Source organism: Babylonia areolata, chromosome 1 (assembly GCF_041734735.1).
Source record: "Babylonia areolata isolate BAREFJ2019XMU chromosome 1, ASM4173473v1, whole genome shotgun sequence".
In the NCBI taxonomy this organism is placed as follows: Eukaryota; Metazoa; Mollusca; class Gastropoda; order Neogastropoda; family Buccinidae; genus Babylonia; species Babylonia areolata.
The window spans coordinates 84463674-84468673 of NC_134876.1; the positions used below are offsets into that span (position 1 = coordinate 84463674).

At 44.0% G+C, this 5000-nt stretch overlaps 1 protein-coding gene across 2 annotated transcripts in view; it reads left to right on the forward strand.

Moving 5' to 3' along the window:
• The first annotated feature begins 4634 nt into the window (after positions 1-4634).
• Positions 4635-5000, forward strand: part of LOC143288642 (protein Wnt-10a-like) — a 70946-nt gene continuing 70580 nt past the window's right edge. Inside the window, exon 1 of one of the 2 annotated variants that reach the window (XM_076597321.1) lies at positions 4635-5000. This exon is cut by the window's right edge and continues 334 nt beyond it. The gene's annotated coding sequence lies outside the window, so the exon portion shown is untranslated. The other variant, XM_076597310.1, reaches the window with a different exon arrangement.

Consider the following 5000-nt stretch of genomic DNA (forward strand, 5'->3'; position numbering starts at 1 on the left):
GATGGAAAGGAAGACTTGGATGATGATTCTTACTACTTTCTCCAATCTATTATCGTTGCCATTTCCCTCCCATTTTCTTGATTTCTTTCTGATTCCGTCTGTCTGTCCATCTGATTGTGTCTGGATGTCTGTCTGTCTGTCTGTCTCTCTGGCTATGTGTCTCTTTACCTCTGTCTTTGTCTCCGTCTGTCTGTCTGTGTCTGTCTGTGTCTGTCTGTCTGTCTCTCTGTCTCTCCCCCTCTCTCTCTCTTTCTCTCTCGCTCGCTGGCTCGCTTGCTCTGCCTCCCTTTGCCCCTTCTCTCTCTTTGAGTGTTTTACGACAGAAAAAAAAGAAAGAAATCACTCAATGCCTTTGAAATCAAGTTCAATACTATACGTTTAAAAGGGAAAGACGTTAACGCGTTATCATTGATAAAACGTTTCGCAGGAGCGTTCCTCAAGGCTGTATCATTGGTCTCTTATTACTATCTGTTTATTTTTGTTTGTACTTAGTTACTTTGTCGTGGGCACCCACAGGTCTGGCATGATTTGGATCTAACCTAGGTCTTTGGGTTCTGGTCACGTTAGACCATCTGACGTGACTGGAGAGGTTCTCTACATTTATCTGCTGATCAAAGTCGTATGACATATGTGTTTGATGTCTTTTTTTTTTCCTCCCCATCATCTCCACCGTTTCAGTTTCAGTTTCAGTAGCTCAAGGAGGCGTCACTGCGTTCGGACAAATCCATATGCGCTACACCACATCTGGCAAGCAGATGCCTGACCAGCGGCGTAGTCCAACACCACCGTTTCAGTGGCATTACTCCCACGCCGCTCAGTGGGGTTGGAGGGAATGAGACTGGGGTAGGGGTGGGGATCGAGTTCTTTAGTTTGTTGCTTTGTAGTAGTCTTTTTTTTCATAAATTTCTCATGTGACGTTCAGTGAAATTTGTCGTTGATTTCTTTCTTGTTAATAGTTCTGTGTTATTGTGTTCTTTGATGAAACCCTACCCCCCTTGTTTTTCCCTTTCATTTATACCCCAGGGCTGGGTGGGAAAAAAAAGCATACGTTTTGCTTATCTCATTACCCTGGTAAAATAAAATTTCGTTTCGTTTCGTTTCGTTTCCATCATACACAGCAACACCAGGTTTCGTCTGTCGCATTCTCAGTGCCGGCAGTCCGCAGGGAACTACCGATGTTAGGTCGTCAGGAAGCGTCTTTGAGAGAGAGAGAGAGAAGGGTGAGAGAAAGCGGGCGAGGGTGTGTTCCATAAGGCTACAGGTATGACGCTTTCAGGCTTATCTTATTGTCAGTGGTCATTGCTTCTGTTCAAATCAGAATAAGTGGCATACAAAGAATGACAATGTAGTTGATATTCACCAATTTTGGATTTCCTCATAACAGCGTTCTGACTGTTTGATGATGATGATGATGATGATGACGAAGACGATGACGCGTTGGATTTATATAATAGGTCAAGCATGTTCTATTGCTTTGATTAAAAACAGATATGGTGATGTATATTTAGATCAGGTCGCACGCTTAAACACCACATTGAAACTTAAAAACTGAAATAGCACCGAAATCGGTCAAGCGGTCTGCAGTTATCCGTTGTCAAACGAACGGACAATGTACTGTCATCACTACTCCCTCAGCCATTAGAGGAAAGGGGAAGCTGTACTTCGATTTCACTGAGAACAGTTTCATACGTGTTAAGTTCGACAAGTTAAAGATCCAATGGCCTTGTCAATTAAAACAATCCTTCGAGAAAAAAAAAAAAAAAAACCCCAAAAATTAAACAGTGGACTGACAGCATTGCAGAATGGCCAGGAAAGACATTTGCAGAGATCCAGGCTTTGACACAAAACCGATATACCCGGAAGAATCTGGTGAACAGTTCCATAGTGAGGGGAACCATTGACTCTTTACAGAGTTAAGAAAGAAGAGAGAACGCATATGTCGAGACTTCAGATACTTCTTTATTCATGGGCTGCCATTCCCACATTGACACGTATGTACAACTTTATGTTTTTTTTTCGTTTCCGGGAGGTGTTTATGCTGAGTATATTCCTCTTTCTATAACTGACCGAACGATGACATGGATAACGGTATCTTGAACGAGGCGCATTTTATATTCCACAAATGTATACAATTGAAGGGGAGGGGGGAGGTGCTAGCGAGTCTGCACATCTGTTGACCGCGAGGGGATCAGGAAAATATCCACCCAAAATTCACCAGAGACCGTGACCGCGAATCGAACCCAGGACCACAGATTGAAAGTCCCGAACGTTTCATCCAGTTGGCTGTTCCGTCCATCCACGGTCCATGGACATGATCCGCTGGGCCACGGGGACCAGTATTTGCGTTCATGTCAAGACTCGACGGGTTTGAAATCCGTTCTCTCTCTCACACTCTCTCTTTCTCTCCATATATATATATATATATATATATATATATATATATATATATATATAGAGAGAGAGAGAGAGAGAGAGAGAGAGAGAGAGAGATAGAAAGCTGTGTGTGTGTGTGTGTGTGTGTGTGTGTGTGTGTGTGTGCCCGCGCGCGCGCGTGTTTGTATGTATGTGTGTGCGTGCGTGTGTGTGTATTTAAAAAAACAAATAGGACACACACACACACACACACACACACACACACACACACACACACATATATATATATATATATATATATATATATATATATATATATATATATATATATATATATATATACCCACAGATATAAAATAACCCATTCATCGCAATGAAAAAAAAAAAATGAAAAAAAAGACCGAGGTCACAGGTGCAGCATAAACTTCGCTCACGTAAAAAAAAAGAAGAAAAAAAAAGGACTACTTGGGAACTTGCACAGTTTTCTTCTTGGTGGCCATGATGAAATGACTGAATGTCCAACAAACAGCGGTGTCTGCAGCCAGTGTCAGGAACACCACTCATAACCAGAAACGGCTTCCATGCACATGTACTTCCGGTCATTACTATCAGCAAACAACATTCCATAGCTGTCGTTTACACCCCCACTTAATGAATGTACAATTCTGGCTGAAACATCAATTTTTTTTTTCCAAACGCTTCCCCCGTGCCCCCACCCCCCCCCCCCCAAGTTGTTTGTGGTGCACGTGCGTCTAAAACCGCCTTTTGTATATTCAGTGTGAAACCAGTGGTTAAAACATAAAGCTGTTTTGCTTTAATGTCGATTATCTTTCGATTTTATAACATGTTATTAAAAAAAAAAATAATACGCGGTGTTTTTTGGTGGTTTTTGTTTTTGTGTGTGTGTTTTTGTTGTTGTTGTTTGGTTGTTTTATTTATTTATTTTTTTTAATTTCTAGGCAGCAGTTACACTTTTTGTGAGCTCTGTATATGTTCAGACCGAAAGCAAAGTGTGCGCTGCAGTGTGGTGACGCAGCCGGGACGCATCCTGAGTTTCACTACACATAAAACAATAATTTATTTAACTGAGGTGAAGCAGAACACCATGTTAGTGGCGGAAATCGAGTGCAAGCAAACAACTCTTTTGTCGTTATGACATGCACCTGCTGTGACAATGCCTGTGGCGCAGCGCAGTGCGGTGCTGTGCGGTGCTGTGCGGTGCAGTGTAGTGCAGTGTAGTGCAGTGCAGTGCTTGACGTCAGTTTCAGTGTAGTACGGTTATAGTATTGCACAGTGAGAGAGCAATTATAGTACGACATAGTAAGTACAGCACAGTTCAGTCTAGTACAGTACACCAGTCTACACTACACTACACTACACTGCACTGCACTGAACAGCACTGCACAGCACACGCACGCACACACACACACACACACACACACACACACACAGGGGACGGACAGACAGACAGGCAGACAGAAAGAAAGGCACAGAGAGAGACCGAGAGTGGGAAAACAAAGCGTTGGGTGGAAGAGAGAAAGAGACAGAGACAGACAGAGTACATTCACGAAAAACCTGGTGCGTGCGTGCAGTCATAAACACACACACACACACACACACACACACACACACACACACACACATACACACACACATTCCCTCCTCCCCCCCCTTACCCCCTACCCGACTCTCAACCCTTCCCCCACCGCTCACCCACCCACCCACACAAACACACATGTTTCACTTTCACGCAACACTAACGACACCACCACCACCACCACAACCACCATCATCAGCAACAAAACAAGAGTGGAATACGGACACAACAGTGTTCATCAACAGTTCTTCAAGTTCCGGAACATATCAAACCACCTCCATACACGTATCCCGCCCGCGCGCAGAGGGTGGAGGTCACAGGTCACAGGTACAATCATCTAGTAAAAGGACGGAGGGTGTGGGAGGGGCGGGGAGAGAGAGAGAGATAGAAGGAGAGTGGGTGGGAGGTGGGAGGTGAAACTACGTCTACGAGAAAGAGGAGGAGGAGGAGGAGAAGGAGGAGAGGTCCGCCCCCTCTTTCTTGCCCTTCCCGTCTCTCCCTTCTTCCCACTCCACCTCCTTACACCCTCTCTCTATCTCTGTCTCTCTTCCGCTCTCTCTCTCTCTCTCTCTCTCTCTCTCTCTCTCTCTTTCTCACCACCCACTGACAGCCACGCGTGATCTCAGGTTGGATTCGCTGCAAAGCATAAGAAGGCACGAGGAAAGCGCTTCACCCCATATCGCCAACAGGCTTAAACAGAAGCGGCACTTGTGGGGACGGAGGGGAGAAGCTAGAAGGAAAAAGAATAAGAAGAAGAAGAAGAAGAAGAAAAGCCGATCCTTTTAACAGATCACGGCGGAGGGCAGACACACACGTTTCGTACCAAGGGTTTGTGGTTTTAACGTTCCGACTATAGAGGAAAACGTTCCACAAACATAGTACTTAAAACCAGCGAGAGAAATAATAACAAAACAACAACAAAAAACAAACAAAACAAAACAAAACAAAAAAAGGAAAGAAAGAAACAAAGAAAGAAGGAAGAAAAGAAGAAAAAAACAACAAGAAAAAAAGAGAACGAACTTACAAACGG